Source organism: Octopus bimaculoides, chromosome 9, assembly GCF_046866305.1.
Source record: "Octopus bimaculoides isolate indiv1 chromosome 9, ASM4686630v1, whole genome shotgun sequence".
Lineage (NCBI taxonomy): Eukaryota > Metazoa > Mollusca > Cephalopoda > Octopoda > Octopodidae > Octopus > Octopus bimaculoides.
In genome coordinates this window covers 65,792,101-65,814,522 of record NC_142936.1, presented here as the reverse complement: position 1 = coordinate 65,814,522, position 22,422 = coordinate 65,792,101, and the positions used below count along the sequence as shown (strand labels likewise).

At 35.2% G+C, this 22,422-nt stretch overlaps 1 protein-coding gene across 1 annotated transcript in view; it reads left to right on the top strand.

Moving 5' to 3' along the window:
• Positions 1-13,499, top strand: part of LOC106879147 (voltage-gated inwardly rectifying potassium channel KCNH7) — a 661,705-nt gene extending 648,206 nt beyond the window's left edge. The window contains exons 15-16 of the transcript XR_016243164.1: positions 12,947-13,052; positions 13,387-13,499. The gene's annotated coding sequence lies outside the window, so the exon portion shown is untranslated. The remainder of the gene's footprint in view (positions 1-12,946; positions 13,053-13,386) is intronic.
• Positions 13,500-22,422: the final 8,923 nt, after the last annotated feature.

The following is a 22,422-nucleotide window of genomic DNA, read 5'->3' as shown; positions in this document are numbered from 1 at the left end:
ATATATATATATATATATATATATATATATATATAGATATATATATACATATATGTATATATGTATATATATATATATATATATATATATATATATATATATATATATATATATATATATACATATATACATATATGTATATATATATATATATATATATATATATATATATATATATATATATATATATATATATATATATATATATATATACATATATAGATATGCAGGGCAGGGAATCGTCAATTAGTAATAAAATTAATAATCAACAATTTTGCCGGGTAGCTCAGTATGAAAAAACCTTCTTCGGTAAAAAATTTATAATCATAAATATATAGGGATTGACAGTAACCTGCTTCTCCAACATACTGAGAATTCAGAAATAGCAGTCAAAGAACTACTGATTTCAAAACTACAAATTATTACTCCAGATTGATAGCGATATTTTTGATAAACACAGAACAAAAAACAGTAGAGAAGAGTAAAAAACACAATAATTTGTAGTTTTGAAATCAGTAGTTCTTTGACTGCTATTTCTGAATTCTCAGTATGTTGGAGAAGCAGGTTACTGTCAATCCCTATATATTTATGATTATATATATACATATATATATATATGTGTGTGTGTGTGTGTGTGTGTGTGTGTGTGTGTGTGTGTGTGTGTGTGTGTGTGTGTGTGTGTGTGTGTGTGTGTGTGTATGCACATACATACATCCACATTTGTATATATCAATGTATGAATATATGTGTGTGTATATAAGATATGTAGATGTAGATAGATGGATAGATGTAGATAGAAAGACAGGCATACAGGCAGGCAATCAGACAGACAGACGGACGGACGGACGAAAGAAAGAAAGAAAGAAAGAAAGAAAGAAAGAAAGAAAGAAAGGAAGAAAGAAAGAAAGAAAGAAGGAAAGAAAAGGATACCAATGCAGGCCAGTGAATATCTTGAAATAAATGCCACCAGACTTGGTCTTTCCTGCACAACTCGACTTACTGCACAACACTGAGCCCAGCACTACATCTCTCTACTGCAATAAACTGCACTGTTGCGCAATACCACAGCATTGTACTACATTCTTACACTCATCTACGACGTCACATTATTGTACTACAGTATGACAAAATACCATTCACAACATTACACCGCGTTATTCCATAACGCCACTACAACTTTGATCATAAATCGGATCGATTAGGGCTGACGTGAAGCTAAACAAGAATAAGAAGGAAAATAGCAACAGTGGTAATTACAGGAGCAACAACAACAACAGCACCACCACCAACAACAACAACAACAGCTACAACCACACTTACAGTGACAATGCCCAGCAAAAATGCTAATAGGAGCAACAACGGCAAGAACAACAACAGCTACATCAAAAATAACGGTAGCTATGATGTCAACAGCATCGAAAACAACGACAGCAACAACTGCAAAACAACAACTACAATAACAATAATAATAGGAGTAACGACAAGAGCAGTGACGACAACAACAACAACAACAATACCAACAACAGCCCAATGTGATCTGCTTTGATCGTTGCATATTCTCTTAAAACTAAGAGTTGCTAAATAGTTTCTGATTTTAAAACACTTCCTTCGTCCCACAGGGTTTCAATTCTCCTTCAAACTCCACCCTTGCATCTTAAGCAACAAAAAAAAAAATATTGCATAATGTTGTCAAAGGTACAGTTTGCTTGAAAAACAAAAATATGAAGAATGGTCATAGGTTGAATGCTTTTAATCACAGGTCTATCTGGTTCATTGTTAACCAAGGGTTACACAACAACAATAACGACCACCACCACCACCACCACAACGACAACAACGAAAGTGCTGCACCTTTTCTCACTAAAGATGAAAGACTTAGTTACAACCTCAATATTGCATTTATATCTGATCCATAAAACCTTGATTTTTATTAACAATAGCAGCAGCAGCAACAACATAAATCGACTGCAGTAACAACAACGACAACAGCAACAACACAATCAATAACAGTGTGGTCTGCTTTGATCGTTGCTTGATCTCTCTTAAAACTGTGAGCTACTAAATATTTACTGATTCAGAAAGATACATGCCTGGGAGATTACGTGACTTTACGTGACGTTACGTGACATTGCGTGATCTTATGTATCATTATGTGGCATTATATGACATTATAGGATGTTTTATGGCTGTCAAAATAAAACGAGCTAAGGGAATTAACTCAAATGTAGTAATGGCATATATTTGGGTACTCAAGTGAAAGGATGATGTGTTGAATGGTGAACGTAAAGAAAAAAAATTCATAGTTAATTGAAATTTCTCATTTAATTGAAGAAAATGGGGGAAAAACATCTAACAGCAATTGTTAGTATTTCTCGAAGAAAAGGGGAGATGATATAGAATATTAACACTGTTTTGAGAGTCATATTCGGTTCTCAGACGTTTCCTATGACACATTTGGGAGTCATAATATGGCTCTCAAATCTGTGTTCAAATAAGGGAAGGTAACTCTCTTGGACGTAAGAAATGTAATCTGTTCACACTATTCAACATACGAAATGAAACCAAGTTTTATGTATGAAACGAGACAGATTTCATGTGTGAATTAAAACAGGTTTCATCCATGAAATGAAGCATGTTTCATCTATGTAATGAGATAGGTTGCATCGATGAGTTAAAACGGGCTTCGTTTGCAAAATAAAAGAGGTCATATGTTAGACTTGTTTCAAGCTAAGAGTCATACGTTGTCTTCAAAATGCAGGAAAATCAGAATTGAATTTGTTATATTAATAATTTTGTTTCGTCTGTATTATAATAATTTATAATACTGTAGAGGAATAAAGGAGGCAACTACGACGAGGAATCAGAAGCGAGGGGAAGTGACGTCACGTCAAAAAGAGGCCTGTTCAAATGGCCTCCTTTCTTCACGGTGCATCGTGTTTTTGTGGATGATTTTCGGGGAGTAGTTCATTCTGGTCAGAAGCTCGGGTAGAGGGCACATGGTGATACGACTGTTAAGTTTTGCTGGTTCCTATAACCCGACGTTTGGATTTACGGCTGCCGGTTGCCTCTTGAATTAATCTTTATTTGTGTATTACACCCACAAATACTGACGAAATATAAAATTATTTATTTGAAAGGGAAAATATTCTTTGATAAAATAAACATGGAAAACGTCTGGAAATAAACTACATAAATGTAATTTCATTAATTATAACTATTAGTATTTTAAAAATATAAAGGAATGAAATCTGAGAAGCAAAAGAAACCTTCAAATGCCTGATAAGTAATAAAAATTTCCCCACGTCTTCAGAGTCCGATATATCTCCAGATTTTTGTGATGTGTTTTCTTGAAAGACATAATGAAAAAGCAATTTAAATTATATAGGGAAAACATCGTGAGTAACCTCATCTGATTTTGCCTTCGATAGTGAAAGAGTTATGAAATATTTTCTCAAATTAATTGAAATGTTTAGGGAAAGAACAGTTTGACAATTGTTAGAAGGCAAATAAGCCTTTTGGTCTACTGCACGTTATCGGTATTAGATAGTTTGACCATGCCTGCAGATCAGTGGAAAGAGTTTTATATATAAGAAAATAAATGAGAATGTTTATGACCAGAATAATTTACTCTTTTTCTCTCTTTTTTTACTCTTTTTTACTTGTTTCGGTCATTTGACTGCGGCCATGCTGGAGCACAGCCTTTAGCCGAGCAAATCGACCCCAGGACTTATTCTTTGTAAGCCTAGTACTTATTCTATCGGTCTCTTTTGCCGAACCGCTAAGTGACGGGGACATAAACACACCAGCATCGGTTGTCAAGCAATGCTTGGGGACAAACACAAACACACACACACACACACACACACACACACACATATATATATATATATATATATATATATATATATATATATATATATATATATATATATATATATATATATATATATATAATAAAATTAGCTAAAGGAAATAATTCAAGAGTACCAATGACCCAAATTTTCATAATTAAGTTAAGGTAATGATGTACTGGATGCCACACACACACGCAAAAATAATTAATTAAGTTTTTGCTTTTAGTTGGAGGAAGTAAGCAAAAACCTACAGGTAAACGTTAAAGACAATCAAAAAAAGTTGAGGATACTTTCGAGGACTTCACAATTAATTTACCAAAATAATTTATACATTTAAAGGAAGGAATGGTTCATATTTGTTTGCAGAAATAGGTACAACAAGGGACATTTGTTTCGGTCTTTTAAACCTCATCAGAATAATGATCTAATCAAGCATACAGAACTAGGGAGAGGTTATTACATATAGGAAAAATGTTATAAATATTCGTGGCCTATCTACACTGTTTCCAAATGATGAATTTTGTCTAGATTCAGAATTTTTTTTTTGTTTCATTTTGTTTTATTTTGTTTTTGTTTTTGTTGTGTGTGTGTTTTTTTTTTTTGTAAATTATAACTTATTTTATGTCTGATGAACTATAGTCTTTATATGATCAGACAATCTGCTAAATTTTGTAGCCAAATCTCCATTAAATCACACTCTGAAAGAGAGATATATAGGATAATGTATTCCGAGGTGCACTATGACAAGCAAACATAAAACAGGTTTGTCCTGGCTGGAATATCCGTTTAAGTCTAAGGCCATCTGGTCGGTAAATAACAATAACATAACTTAGTGTTGCAGTTGTTGTTAATGTTGCTGCTGCTGCTTTTGTTGCTGTTGGTGTTGATGGTGGTGGTGTTTAGCCTTTGGGCAGCTCTGATTGAGCGACTTATAATCAAAGGTTTCCAAGCTGTGAATTCCAGTCTTGTTTTGTGAGGGAAAAACAGTATATCTACTACTACAATATTCAGAGTTCTTCCTTCTGTAAATAATGTAATGTGTGAATTGAAAGAGATTTCGCTGATATTTCGTAGCAGACTAAGTAACTGCCATGAGGTTTCTTCGTTGATAACTTTGCTCTGGTTATTGCTGCTGCTGCTGCTGCTGTGGTCGTTGTCGTTCAGTCCCACAACATACGAGATTTATAAACAACTGTAATCACACGGTTTTATTTTCAGAAATAACGTAATTAAAATTATATTACTGAGTATGCCCTTCTGCATAACCTGATATTGATGAAGAATTCACAATTCATTAATACTTACATGTTTTGTAGAAACAAATCTTTTGGGAAATAGCATTGTCAGTATATCAGTAAGAAAAGATCACTCTTGGAACCAGTGAATAGCGTAAGTGTCTAATGCCCGACGCTTATCATCATGGTATCAGTTAGAGGGATTTACTGTTGCGAAGTTCATGAGACAAGCAAATGGAAAAATATTGAGATGAAACATCTAGCCACAAGAGATATAATTGCTCATTTTTAAGTTTTGCTGCAACTCGCCTTTACTGAAATATGCGTCATGGTTTTAGCTATCGCTGTTACATAATACTCCGGTGGTAAAACATAGAAAGGCAAATCCTCTCCCGAGCTACTTTCGGATTCCACTATACTTGTTCTAAAATACAACTCCTTCTATTTCAATGAAAAATTGTTATCCAGACTAGTGGAACACCCATAGGTACATTTACGCCTACTTACGCATCCCTTGTTATGGTGTTCTTAAAACAGAAGGTGTAACCAAGACGTGGAGACCATATTCAACATTGACATTGTCCGACATATTGAATCTTCATGAAAACGTTATTTATATTTATCATATGGAAAAAAAATTTGATGAAGCACTGGAAGAATTTTCTAGTATTTTATATAAACCACACAGTTCACAAGAAAGACAAGTAATTATGAATTGTTTTTTCTAAGTATTCTAATAATTAAAAATAGAACCCATATAAAAACTGACATTTTTTTACATCGATATGTATCAATATTTAAACTTCAGTTGCTACCACCAGATTTATGCAAAAATAATATGCCATACTGTCTAAATCGGAAAGCATGTACAATAGCTGAAGTCGACGAAACAATCGCCTGCAAGAGCTGGAAGGATTCATAACTTCCCGAGAATATATGCAAAAGACAAATAAACCCGATGCAACAGCTCCGTAAGATACCCCTTATAACACAAGACACGTACATTTTTGCGGTATTTTTGCCGTAGCAAGAGCAAATATGACGTTCCTTGTTCAGAGTTCACCAGTAATTCGAAGAGAATGACAACAGGAAAACTTTTAACTATTATTGAGTCCAGCAAAATTCGACATGGACAAGGATAGGCGATATCTAAAGTGCAAGTATATAATAATGGTTGATTCGGTACTTAGTGAGATATTAAAAGCAGTAGTGAATTAAATACCAAATCCGGTACCACCATATATCCAAAAGCTGATATCATTTGTAAAAAAACAAAAATCTTTTATATATACCATTGAATGCAGCTATTGCAAAATTATTTATGTTGAATAAATCTGAAATGCATTGACTGAGAGGGTGCGGATGTACTGGCAACACATAACACAACCGCAGTACAAAAAAATATTCTGTTAAACAAACAGCTGGATAATTGTAGTGGATGAGCTTTTACCATATGGGGGTTTTCTTTAATGAATAGAAGGTCCATTAAAGAGAAATACTTTATTGAAAAATTCAAATGTAACTTATTAATGTACATTAGACATTATTAATAATAAGAACATTTAGCCTAAATTCACAGGCTGCATTTGTAATCTTTTGTTACTGAGGCTACAACAACGTTATTCACTGGAAACTTTATAACAGAAAATATGAAAGTACGAGTGAATTGTGATTATATGCTTAAAATTTGACTATGCTGGAATTTTTGGCAGCATATGTTTTCCAATACAAAATTGTTCTAACATATATATATATATATATATATATATATATATATATATATATATATATATATATATATATATATATATATATATATATATATATAGTGAAACATAAATGGAAATGCAATGAACAAAAATTAAAATTAAAATGCAACACAGAAAGAACAAGTTTAAACAGATATTATATTAATTTAACGATTAAAAAGGGAAAGGAAAGAGTCATAACTTTTCGGACGTTAGTTCTTCAAAAGGGGAAAAGTGTAGGGAGAGTGTGAAAAAGGAAAAGTGGATGAGAAGGGGAAAAAACGAGTGAGGGGTTAGGAATGTAGTCGAATGTAATTCTATAGGGAGAATTAAGATAGAGTAGGAGTAAACAGTTAATTTTCGTCGGGAATATCATTGTACTTCTCCACATCAGTTATCTATAGAATACCAAGATAGAAGTAACTATCGTTTCTAATAATTATTTCCTTATTGTTCTAGCAACACTTTTTTAATTTCTTTATTGCTGATGAGGGTGGTGGTTCCTGCTGTCAGTACAAGACCAGCAATTTTGAGGAGAACCAGTAGATTACAGCATCTCTGTACTTGATTGATTCTTTATTTTATCAATCTCTGAAAGAAAGGTTGAGTCAACCTCGGTGGGATTTGATCTCAGAACGTAAAGACCAGTAACAAATACCGCATACTATTTTGTCCCACATTCTACCGATTCTGCCAGCTCATAAGTCTATGTAACCAACATACACCCATTAATATCATTCTACCTATACACCCGCAAATATCATTCCAAATATACACCCATAAATATCCCTCTACCTATACGAAGGGGTGCTGAAAAGCTCCTGACTTTAAGGGTATCGCGAAAAGCCTGGTTAGAGGCCCAACATTCCGCGTTCTTTTACAGGGCTTAGAAAAACTGCAACAACTGTGTGAATCTGAGAGGGAAATATGCTGAATAAAATTATAATTAACTGATCCTCCTGTATTTTCTTTTATCCAATGCAAGGAACATTTCAGCACCCCCTCACACACCTACAAATACCCTTCCATATAAACACCCATTAATATCAGTCCACCTTATATAACTCTAAATAACCTTCTAAATATAAATATCTTTCTAGTTATACACTCACAAATATTTTTCCACATGCGTGGCTGTGTGGTAGGGAGCTTCATTCCCAACCACATGATTCTGGGTTCAGTCCCACTGCGTGCCACCTGGGGCAAGTGTCTTCTACTATTACCTCGAGCCGAACAAAGCTTTGTGAGTGGATTTGGTGGACAGAAACTGCAAGAAACATGTCGAATATATACATATGTGTGTGTGACTTTATGTGTGTTTGTCCTCCTATCAACCGGCGTTGGTTTGTTTACGTCCCCGTAAACTAGCGGTTCGTCAAAATAGATTGATAGAATAAGTACTAGGCTTAAAAAATAAGTCCTGCGGTCGATTTGTTCGACTAAAATCCTTCAAGGTAGGGCTCCATCATAGCTGGAATCAAATGACTGAAACGAATAAAAGAATAAAAGAATAAAAGAATATACACTCGTAAATATCTTTCCACCTATACACCTGCATCTATCTTTCTATAAATACACTCGTACATATCGTTGAATTTATACACCCGTAAATATCATTCTAACTATATACCCATAAACATTCATTATATATATATATGCACACACACACACACACACACATATATATATATATATATATATATATATATATATATATATATATGTGTGTGTGTATATATATATATATATGTATATATATATATATATATATATATATATATATATATATATATGTATATATATATATATATATATATATATATATATATATATATATATATATATATATGTATATATATATATATATATATATATATATGTATATATATATATATATATACACGGCAATAAGAAAATGGAGGGGACGCGCGCACACATACACACCAGTAAATATCCTTCAACGTATATATACCAGAAAATAAATCCCAAAAAGAATACACCCGTAAATATCTTCCAGCATATACATCTATGACCCTTCTATATATAAACACATAAATATATTTGAACATAAACACCCGCAGATGATCTACCAACACACCCATAAATATGTTCCTCTAAATACACAAGTAAAAAACCTATATATATATATACATATATATATATATATATATATATATATATATAATAATATATATAATAATAATAATAATAATAATAATAATAATATTAGGGATATAATCCAAAATTACAGGTAAAAACTCAATTAAAATCAATTTATTAAAATCATCGATGAGTTCATGAACCTTGGTTATTTTCCCTAAAACTATATATATATATATATATATATATATATATATATATATATATATACCCGTAAATATACTTCTACATATACACCCATAAATAATCTATACATACCCGTAAATATATTTCTACCTATATTTCTTTAAATACTCTTTTACATATACACCCGTAAAATACTTGTATGCTAAGACTGCAGGAGTCGTCTCCCTTAAAATATTTCTTTCCCCCCCCCCCCACATTCGCTCTTTCTTTCGGCCCATAAAAATCGCTTATTTATTTAGTTTATACAATGATGTCCATCTCTTGTGTATATGAAGTGTTACTTTTAAATGTGTTATTTATTGTGATTTGTGGTGTGTACAGGATTTTACACACGATATAATCACCGTCGCTTTTTTTTGTTTTTTTTTTTCTCTCATTTTATTTTTAGTTTCCCATTTAATTTCTACAGCATTTTCAATGATTACACGGAGATATTCCTTGTTGTTGTTGTTATTGTTGTTGCTGTCTTCATCATCGTCGTCGTCTTTGTAGTTGTTTAGGCTAATGTCATCTTAAATAGAATTAACGTTCTAGTTCTTCGATGATTACCCGGCAAAATTCTGTATTCCATACTTGCACATTGTTGTTTGCTTTTGTTGTTTGTTTGTTTGTGTGTGTGTGTGTGTGTTTGTTTGTTTGTTTGTTGTTGTTGTTGTTGTTGTTGCTGTTGTTGTTCTGCCACAGACCAGCTTTAAAAGAGTTATCTTCTATGTTTTATTTGTTCCAGTCATTGAACTGCGGCCATGTTGGGTCACCGCTTTGAAGTATTATATATATATATATATATATATATATATATATATATATATATATATATATATATATATATATATATATATATATATATATATATATATCATCGTCGTCGTCGTCGTCATCATCATCATTTAGCGTCCGTTTTCCATGCTAGCATGGACGGTTCGACTGGAACTGGTAAGCCGGGGAGCTGTATCAGGTTATGACAGGTCTCCATACAGTTTCCATATACGAAATTCACTTATTAAGTATTGGTCGACCCGTGGCTCAAGTTAAAGACACTTGCCCAAGGTGCGGTGCATCAGGACTGAACATGAAACACGTAATTACAAAATGAGCTTCTTAACCACACAGCCTTGCTTGACGGTGGTGCACCAGCATGACCGCAGCCACTTGGCTGAAACACATAAATAAATAAATATATATCTATATATATATATATCTATATATATATATATATATATATATATATATATATATATATATATATATATATATATATATATATATATATATATATATATATATATATATATATATATATATATATATATATATATATATATATATATATATATATATATATATATATATATATATATATATATATATATATATATATATATATATATATATATATATATATATATATATATATATATATATATATATATATATATATATATATATATATATATATATATATATATATACATATATACATATATATATATATATATATATATATATATATCAGCAAAAATTACAAAGTGGCTCAAGGGCCTAGATTTTTGTTCAGGGCTCTTATCAAACTTCAATTTTGCAAATTTACACAGACAGAGCTGGCAGAATCGTTTGTACACCAAACGAAATGCTTAGTGACATTTCTTCCGGCTTTAGGTTCTGAGTTCAAAATCCACCAACGTCAATTTTCTCTTCCATCATTCCCTGGACTACTAAAACATGTACCAGTCGAGCACTGAAATCTATAGATTTTTAAAAATTTAGAAGTAAGCACCTCATATCAAGCTAATTTTTTTAAGCCTTGATTGTTTTGGCTAGATAATGTCTTAGATATTTCGTTAGCGAGCGATTTCAATTTTGAATAAGGAGAAAATATTGCCTGTAGATAAGGGTATTCCACCCCTGCCCTAAAGGTCCATAATCAGAGCGTTACTCTGGCTATTGTTGTTTAGTCCGTGATTGACTGCAGGATCCCTTTCTAAAAAAAATAATAGATATATACCTTTCTTTCATTCTGAAAGTATTCCGCTTCCCGGAGATACTCTCCAACATCATGACAACAGAATCGATAGAATGTCAAATAAAATGCCACACAAGATTTCTTCCAGATTTTTATTTTGTAAGTTCAAATCTTTCCATCACCCTACTCGCTGTCGATAAAATAAAATATCAGTCACGTGTATTTTGGATACAATGATATGTTTTAATATCGATTTTAAATTTTGGCACTTGACCAGCAACTTTCGAGGGAGAGGGCTAGTCGATTACATCGACCCAAGTACTCAAATGGTATTTATTTTATTGACCCCGCTCGAAAGGATGAAAGGCAACATCGACTTCGGCAGAATTAGAACTCAGAACGTGCAAGACAGACGAAATACCGCTAAGCATTATGTCCGGCATGTTAACTATTCTGGCAGCGCGCCGTCTTGATATTTGTTTCTATATTCTATTTACTTCGGGCGGTGAGCTGGCAGAATCGTTAGCACGCCCGGCGAAATGCTTCTTTACGTTCTTAGTTCAAATTCTGTCGAGGTTGACTTTGCCTTTCACCCTTTCGGGGTCGATAAATTAGGGATGAGTTGCGTACTGGGGTTAATGTAATCAACTGAACACTCCCCACAAATTTCGGGCCTTGCGCCTAGAGTAGAAAACAATATTCTATTTTCCTAGGGCGGTGAGCTGGAAGAATCGTTAGCACGCCGGGCGAAATGCTTAGCGGTATTTTATTTGTCTTTACGTTCTGAGTTCAAATTCCGCCGAGGTCGACTTTGCTTTTATCCTTTCGGGGTCGATTAAATACGTACCAGTTACGCACTGGGGTCTATGTAATCGACTTAATCCCTTTGTCCTTGTTTGTCCCATCTATGTTTAGCCCCCTGTGAGCAATAAAGAAATAAATATTCTATTTTCCTTTCTACTATAGGTGCAAGGCCTGAAACTTCGTGGGAGGGGACTAGTCGATTACATGGACTTCAGTGCTGAGCCCCGAAAGGATGAAAGGCAAAGTTGACCCCGTTGAATTTTGAACTTATTATTTGTTTTAATATTCAAAGCGGCGGGCTGGTAGAATCGTTAACACATCGGGCAAAATGCTTAGCGACCTTCGTCCGTCTTTACGTTCTGAGTTCAAATTCCACGGGAGTCGACTTTTCCCTTCATCCTTTCAAGGGAGTCAATAAAATAAGTACCATTTGAGAACTGAGGTCACACGCAACTTGTACTTAATTTATCGACCGCGGCGGAATTTGAACTCAGAACATAAAGCCAGACGAAATACCGCTAAGCATTTCGCCTGGCGTACTTACTTTCTAATTTCCTTATTGCCCACAGGGAGTTACACACAGAGGGGACAAACAAGGACAGACAAAGGAATTAAGTCGATTACATCGACCCCAGTGCGTAACTGGTACTTAATTTATCGACCCCGAAAGGAAGAAAGGCAAAGTCGACCTCGGCGGAATTTGAACTCAGAACGTAACGGCAGACGAAATACCTCTAAGCATTTCGCCCGGCGTGCTTACGTTTCTTCCAGCTCACCGCCTTTCTTTGAAAGTAGTCATGTTCCACCTTGCTAAGTTTTTTGTTTTTTTTACGAAGGCCCACGACTGTACTCTCCCCATCAAAATTTGTGGCCATGTAAATTTTTGTAATAAAATACTTACTTGTGAATGGCACAACAGTACTTTGAATTCAGATCATATAAGAACTAAACTAAATACTTAAATATTGTAAGATACTTTAGTCTATTATTGTCCTGCAGCTTGTGCTCACTACCTATCCGGTCCAATACAATAGATACCTGAGTGCGACCTGTCATATGACGAGTAACTTTGGAAGAATATTTTTGCCACCATGGATAATATCAGGTAATACGGCGTCCATACAATAATTATGATTTGACCTTTATCAAATGTATCGGTGATTATACAAATTGATGAAATGAATGATAATTTTCAAAATAAAAATATTTATTACCTTAAAATTTAAAATACAATTAAATAAAACAAATTTCTCATATGTATATTTGCAATAAAATCATGCTATAAGTTTTCTAAATTTTATCTACGTAATCTAAATCTTTTCTATCGAAAATCTCAGTAAAATTTCATTAAAAACACTCATCCTAAACCTCTTACGTTAACTTTCTTTGTATCTTACTTTGTTCCTTTCTCTCTTTCTCTCTTTGTTCCTCTCTCCTAGTGATGTAAAGTATGACGAGATTTCAACCAGCCAACCAACCAACCAACATTAATAACGGCTATTGTGTTAACTGGTGTTTATTAATTTTTAATCTGTCAACAAGGAAACCGAGAACATTTTGAACATTTATATATTTGTTACTCTATTTCAGAATAAATGAATTCAAATTTATTATGTCAGCAGAATTTAATTTAAGTTGTAGCATAAAAGTGATTGAAATTGAAATTTTTGAAAAATAACTTTTAAACAAACTATAAAACTGCTGATGCAAACCTGTGAATCATAACATCTTTATCTTTATCGTACTCTCACTCTAAATTATATTACTAAACTTCTTTCAGTCAGAATTAATTATTACACATTCTTTCAAAACTTTTCTCAACAAATGAACTCATTATGGATAAATGTTTCTGTTGAACGTTAAGAATATAGGAATTCAATTTATTTCGAGTACACACAAATAAAAATAAGGTATGTATAATCTCGCAGATTCGTTAACGTATGGGACAAAGTGCTTTGCAGCGTTTAGTCCCAACTCCTTATCCTCTGAGCTCAAATCGCGCCAAAATTAAATTTGCCTTTCGACTTTTTTTCTTAAGACGGTAAGGTGTGATTTGAGAGTATTTAGCCATTGTTTCTAGCAGGTAGACAACCTATTGATATGTGTGTATGTATATATATATATATATATATATATATATATATATATATATATATATATATATATATATATAGGTGTATAAAGGTTGAATGTGGATTCGTCCTTTAATTGGAGGTTTCCAAAAAAGATTTCTAATGTTGATTCTTCATACTTTGCTGGGAGTTTACAGGCGTAAATTTGCGACTATATGAAAGTAATACTTGTATATAATGTGTGATGAATTTATGGAATGAAGTCCCATAAATCCCATCAATTTTTATAAAAATGGAGGAAACAAGTTGTTAAAATTCATAAGAAGTTTAATTTTTTGCAGACGATCGTTTCGTACAAAGCTATAATATAAATCCAGTGCAGGAAGGAAAGAAACGATAATGCAAGGAACTTAAAAAAGAATATAGTAGAAAAAATTGGATCTAGGAGAGTTATATTGGTATTCGTGTAAGAAAGAGATGGGAGTCATGTTGGATATTGAACCATAGAGTTATGGTTCAATATCTGACATAACTCCCATCTCTTTCTCACACGAACACCAATATTACTCTCCTAGATCCAATTTTTTTCTGCTATATTCTTTTTTAAGTTCCTTGTATTATCGTTTCTTTCCTTCCTGCACTGAAGAGTACGATGGTATTTATTTATATATGAGTCTGGTTGCATCACCAGAGTGCAAAGCATTGATATGATAAAGGGATAATGTGTCTACTGCAGAAGCCTTGTCCACAGCAAACTGTGAAATATAATCAAGGTGTCTAAATCTCTTGGGGAGTATTTATCCGTGTTGAATGGTAACGCATAGGTTAAAGACGTATGATCCTTATAAATGGTGGAGGTTCTTCCTTCCAAGTAATGACGAAAATGCTTTACTGACAATCTTCCTGCGTTTGAGTAGCTAATTTGAAAGAACATGGTTGAATGTATTTGCGTACATTTGTACCAAACTGGTCGTGAGGTCAACAAAATGTCGTGGGTTTCCCATCAGGGATTAAATGAACGATTTGTTGAAGTCCTCTGGCCACGAGAATTTGAGCGTGCAGAATATCGAAGCAATTTCAATTGTACGAGTCAGAGCCTGAATTTTGTCTTCCGTTGTCTTACGAAAAGCCGCTAGTTCAGAGGAAATGGAAATTGCAAGAGGAAATATCCATAATGTCATGTGAAGATGCCATTTTTAAGCACAAATTATTTGGAATCACTCAAACGGAAACTATATGAAATGATTAAATACCGGTTGTAACTGCCAATTGAGGATAAAATTCGCTCCGAAAACATGCATTCGAAGAAAGACGAGACTTCCCTCGGTACTGAAAAGTTGGTTTTTACTGTTATGTTGTGCGGACGAAAAATACACTTCATCCGTTAACAGATGCTATCAGCATATCAACGTCATAGCTTAAAGAGGTGGGGACTGCGGTGATAAAATTTATGATCGATCTTTCCTTTTGAACTTACTTGCTGTTGTGAGGATGAGATGATTTTCGTGAGATTGATGAGTTGGGTTGTTATTGTTGTGATTATTATCGCTGTTGATGGCTTTCTTACAATGTTGTATTGTACGCGTGGAATCTGTCGTTGGCTGCGTGAATAATGACTGAAGCAAACTCTCAAACATTTAACTTGAATATTTGTTGTCGAACATAAGCCGCAGAATTGTTAGTACGCCGGGAAAAATGCTTAGCGCATTTCGTGTTGTAGTAACGCCGTGCGCATGCGTAATCTCACGCATGCGTGGAATTAAACAAGCAAGCGTTCCCGCTCAATTCATTCTCTTTCTTGCTGGCCAGCATAGAGCAATTGACGTGTCAAGAGTGTCTCTAACATTCGAACTCTGGAGACAGCCTCTTTACGTGTTAAGCTGTCTCTCTACATCTTTCGGACTTACACTCGACAGCTCGCTCACACCTACATAACAACGTCCCAACAACAGAAGCTGTAACAACAAGAACTAAAGATGTATATATTTACCACCTAAATAAATGTTGTTTAAGTTGATAGTCTGGAGTTCAGCGTTCCGTTATATATTCTAATTTTATAGTAGGAAGTCAGGTATACAATCTAAAGATGTATAACCCACTTTCTACTAAAGTGTCTTTACGTTATGATTTCAAAGTCCGCCGAGGTCGACTTTGCCTTTCAACCTTTTGGTGTTGATGAAATAATTATCAGTTAAACGCTAGGGTCGGTGTAAACGACTTATTGCCCCCACCTCCGAAACTGCTGACTTTGTGTCAAAATTTGAAATCAATATTTATTGCTAGACATGATATTTAGCGCTGGTTATTTACAATGAAAGATATTCATAATATAATTGCCAACTGGCGGAAGAGAAAAACTGCACAGTGTCCGTAAAAGCTACTTATGGAACATGGTGTGAATGTTCAGAATCCATTTGTCCGAGTGCCCGAAGTTGTCCGCGCAAATGTACCACGCTGGCTGCTCGCATGCCGGAAGCCGTCTGCCTGACAAGACATGAGGTGCGCGAATCAATCGGCAGCTCTAAATCCTCTGCGTTGAGTTAGGTGCCAATCTGTTTTTATGAGGTGACAAGGGGTTAAATATTAAAACATCCGAGTAAGCCATATCATGCTGGAGCCTGACGCTGATTAGTCGATTTAAAGAAACGGAGTATCTAGCAGTTGGGGTTCGAATCTCCGTTGCACATTCAAAAGAAATCAATGTTGACTAGCACCTGATACGTCACGATCGAGCAGACTCTTAATCGAAGACCGTAACCATGAAACACTTTTCTGTATATCGAGAACTACATTATCAAATTTGTACTTCCGTTATAAGACGGTTAGTTGTGAATTGCAACGATTTAGTAGCTATTTGAAGACGATACATTGTCTGTTAAACCAGTCTTTCAGAACTTTTTCAAAAGCAAAGAATCCAATTATTTAAATGAATTTTCCCATAGACTCCAAGCTTCTAAAAGTCCCTTCTTTTCAAGGAAGTTTTAATTGAGTCTTAGACACACACACACACACACACACACACATTCCAGCGCTGCCTTGACAAACCTCAAAATGTGAACCGCTAGCTTTGTCTAGAATACAGAATGTACTGGCAAATACTATAGACATAAACGTTACAGAGTGTATATCGTTAGAATATAATAAAAGCTTTTCACAAAACAAATTAAGAATGCAGTCTAATTTATATTCCTAATTGAACCCCGCTTTTGTAGAATCGTTTGAGCATCAGACAGATTATATTCCTTGTAGCATTTAGTTACGGACCTCCACATTCAGATTTCAAATCTCTTCAGCGTAAACTTTACCTGTCTGCTTTCCAGGAATCGATGAAGTGAAAAACTAATCAGTCCGTGTTATTGGTTCCTATTTTATATCCTTGATGTGAATGGAATTATAATAGAAGACAAGACAAGACAAGACTTTGGGCGCTAACGTATATTAGATTGCTGTAAATAGAACCTTAAACTTATTAATAAGTCTATTTTCTCACTTCCCTAAAAATATAATGCAAGATGTTGTTCCTAGACGAACGAAAACAACATATAAACAGCTGCCTTCATTTTCTGTCTATTCTTGATAATTGTAAATTCCAAAGATCGGCATGCTGTGTTTACAAAGCAGTTTCGTTTGCTTATTGATGCTAATTCCTTTCATTGACTTTCGCTAAAGCATAATCATCATAAAACCTCATTTCCCATCGTTTGCATACACTTCTGTCCTTGTGCCTAAGGAAGAAATCAATAACTGTAAAACTAGAAGAGCGGAGACTCTTTAAAGCATCGTGATTCTCAATCAATAATTGTAGGTGAATGAAAATTACACAAGTAAACAGACAACAGTAGTCTATTTATCATTTCAGTTTAAGCTATAATTTTCTAAGCGGCCTTTGTAACACATGTAATTAAGCTGGCAAATTTGTACACGGAAAATTTCTAACTAATAGGAGGTTGCTATCGTCCTATATACTTTGAATGATGTTCACTCTCACATGACCTATTGGATCGTAGCGACACCAATGAAGTTTTCATTTTCATCTTGTTCTAGAAAAGTCTGACCCATACAATGATTTTAATAAGCAGTAGGTGTTGTTTCGGTACCTACAGCAACGTGGTTTATAACTGGTTGAAAGGTTAAGTGCAATGGTGACGGAATACGAGCCTGCTGCCTTTTGGCTAACAGTTTAGAGCCTTCGTAGTTCGGCTAACGGAATATATACATATATGCATGCATATATTTAAATACAATTACACACACACATACACATAAATATATATGTATATATATATATATATATATATATATATATATATATATATATATATATATATATACATGTGTGTGTGTAGATATCTTTTTATTATAGCCACACAGAGCTAAATACAGAAAATGGACAAATTACAAAGTAGAGCTTTTCTTGGGGGGGGGGGATAATTTCGATCAAAAGGGATCGCGGGAAGAAAAAAAAACGTGGGGGGGGGATCAATAGGGATCGTGTATCACAGTCAATGTAAAAATCGGGGAACAGATTAGGTTTATCCGTGGAGAGAAAAGCCTACGGAAAAGACCACGGTCACCTCAGGCTTTTTTATTTTAAAAGGTACATGAAAGTAAGTACCTTCTCTCTTTTTGTCTCTTTTTGTTACAAGTCTATGCTTAAAATGGTGTCGTCTTTCATTCTTACCATTCTTGCCACATTTACCCATTTTTTATTGAAACTTTCATTCGACAACACTTTCCTCTCTATCCTCATCCTCCTTTTCAAGTGGTACTTGAAAAAGTTGACGAGGGACTGACCAGATAGGAAAGTGTTTGTTTGTAGACCTTTCAAACGCGTCCACCACACGCATTCCTTTGCCATAGCTATCAGTGTTACAAAAACCGTTTTTCCTTCCCGTTTAAAGGAAGGTGGCGGAACAATATTCACGATAGACTCGGCTGATAAGTGGGCTCGTCCCACACGCGACAACAGCCGTTCGACGAAGGTCCACAGCTCTGAAATATCTGGACATTGCACGAGTGCGTGCAGAACGGTTTCGTCGCTCTGACCGCATCTCGGGCAGGTCGGTCCGGTGGTTTTCGAACCGTGTCTGTAGATCTTCTCTCGAACTGGTAGTGCGTCTCGATGGCATTGCCAAGCCAGGGATCTCTGGAAATTATCCATAGGCCCCGGCCCGAACGTCGTCTTGAAAAGGCGGGTTAGGAATTTCTCGTCGACACCCAGGTTTGCCCCGAGAGTGTCGTCAGACCTCCCCTCCACTAGTCCTCTATAGAACGCATTGGTCGTTTGGAAGTTGCACAAGTTTGATCCCGGACGGCAGAGCTGTTGTAGAGCTTGGCGACACTCGCGGTGCCAATCGCCCAGTTTCGGTCTCTTCCTGATCCATGTTTGCAGTTTGGTGAGTGAGACGAGCTGCGGGAAGGCGTGCCTCACAAACGGCGCCCACACCTGTTCACCGTCGTGTAGATAGATAGATAGATAGATAGATATTCATACATACACACACTTATAAATGCTTATAAATATACATACACAAAGTGTGTGTGTGTGTGTGTGTGTGTGTGTGTGTGTGTGTGTGTGTGTGTGTGTGTGTGTGTGTGTGTGTGTAGTGAAATTCAGAAATCCCTTTGACTTTTAAACGATATATGAAATTTTTGTTTTTTATTTTACTAAAAATACAAAATTTATTTTATACATATATTTTTTTTTAAACTATATTATTCTGTTATCAATATCGTTAGACAAATGTATTATTTCATATATTTTAGACAAATGTCATTATCAAAATATATGAGAAAATTTATTGCCTAAAAATGGCACGATTTAAAGAATCAATCGCAGAAGTCCAAAAGGTGTAGAAACAAGAGATTAATCGGAACCACTCAAACCACGTCACCATCTTTGCCGTGTCACCAACTTTGAAACGATTTAAATCTACAGACTGACATAAAGACCTACGCCCGTGTGGAAGACTAGACAGTCACAGTAAAAAGAACATCTGTCTCTTATATATTTAAGCAAAATCTACTTGGCTTCATACGGTAGGCTTTAAAAGTATCTCCAACAGTTCTATTCTAAAATATTGTAGTATGGCAAGTTTTAACTCGTTAATGGTTCAGAAACTATCTGACAATGATAGATGTAGAAGACCAGTCATGTGTGAACAGGCTATTGACATCATTGATTCAATATCCGCTGATACAGACTACACTACTTGAAGGAGCTTTTATCTGGTGATGAAATTACCTTTCATGTTTCGGCTACAGTTGTTGTCAGCAACTTTAACTGTAAGGTATGGGGTTACTTGATTGTTGTTTTCAGTTGCCAGAAATTACAGTTAGAGTACATAATATAACATCATGATGTTTGGTTACTTTCTTTTACTCTTTTACTTGTTTCAGTCATTTGACTGCGGCCATGCTGGAGCACCGCCTTCAGTCGAGCAAATCGACCCCAAGACTTATTCTTTGGATGCCTAATACTTATTCTATCGGTCTCTTTTGCCGAACCGCTAAGTTACGGGGACCTAAACACACCAGCATCGGTTGTCAAGTGATGTTGGGGGGGGGGACAAACACAGACACACAAACATATACACACACATATATACATATATACGACAGGCTTCTTTCAGTTTCCGTCTACCAAATCCACTCACAAGGCTTTGGTCGGCCCAAGGCTATAGTAGAAGACACTTACCCAAGGTGCCACGTAGTGGGAATGAACCCGGAACTATGTGGTTGGTAAGCAAGCTACTTACCACACAGCCATTCCTGCTTTTTTTTTTTCATTAATTTTTTTTTTTTACCATCACGACAAATTTGGAATTACTGGGAAATACTTTGGTACCAGACACTAAAAAATTGCAAAAGACCGTTCTTGAGCAATATTCTATAGCAAGATGGTACACTTCTACTCTGGGATCTCAATGTACTGTAATTTCTTACGGAACATTTTCCAAAACGTTTGTGGAGCAGAGATGAACTAACCAGACGCAGGAGTGGCTGTGTAATAAGTAGCTTGCTTACCAACCACATGGTTCCGAGTTCATTCCCACTGCGTGGCACCTAGGGCAAGTGTCTTCTACTATAGCCTCGGGCCGACCAAATCCTTGTGAGTAGATTTGGTAGACGGAAACTGAAAGAAGCCCGTCGTATATATGTATATATATATATATATATATATATATATATATATATATATATGTATGTATGTATGTATGTATGTATGTGCGTGTGTATATATGTTTGTGTGTTTGTGTTTGTCCCCCTCCCCCCAACATCGCTTGACAACTGATGGTGGTGTATTTACGTCCCCGTAACTTAGCGGTTCGGCCAAAGAGACCGATAGAATAATAAGCTTAGACAACGGTGTCCTGAATATCAACAGGTTGATCATAGCTTGAACCCTTTTATTCGTAGTGCTACTCATTCGGGGCTGACCTGGGCAGAGCTGGATGTAGGTAACAGTCGAACAAGTTATAAGATTGAGCTTTACAATCTGAAGGAACACCAAAATAATTAAATCACGTATATGAGGTGCGTTCAAAAAAGTATCCGAATTTATTTTTCTCTCCAAAACTTATGCCTCGTGGGGAAAATTCTTTAGGTGACAGGCAACGCCACCTTTCCTGTGAATGCATGAAATTTTTCGCATTGGTAGGCCGCGTCAGTTCCTGTCTGTTACGCCTAGAGTACAGACTTCTCCGTATGCACAAATCCTCTAGAAAGCATTGATCCTATGCTTATTCCCATTTCGTGAGAAATTTCATGGATTGTTACACGACTGTCTACCATAACTATTCGCTGAACCTTAATCGTGGATGGCCTGCTTGAACGATCTTCGCTCTCCACTGAGGTGAGGTCATGCTTGAGGCGTTTGTACCTCTCCTTGATCTGAGTTTTTCCTATGACATCATCCCTAAACGCCTGCTGAATCTTCTGGGTGGTTTGAGCATCAGTATTGCCAAGCTTTTGGCAAAATTTGACGCAATATCTCTGTTCGATGCATTCGGTGAAAACAAAAATCCGACGAGCGCGCATTACATGTCTGTACTCTAGACATAACTGCCGGAAACTGACGCGGCCTACTGGCGCGATAATTTTCGCGCATGTGCAGGAAAGGTGGCGTTGCCTTTCACCCAAAGGTTTTTCTCCACGCGGTATCGATTGTTGTAACGTGAAAAACATGAAGTCGGAAACTTTTTGAATGCACTATATCCACTTTGCAATGAGGCAAAACATGATAAAACCGAGCCTTGAAAATAAATGGCCCGAAATGCAAGAGCTTGCTACTTGGCAATGAATGATCATAGTGAGTGGTTCTGAAGCATAACACGTTACGGAGATTGTGCTTCTCGTCAGTACAATACTGAGTAGATTATAAAACACAAAAAGACGGGCCTC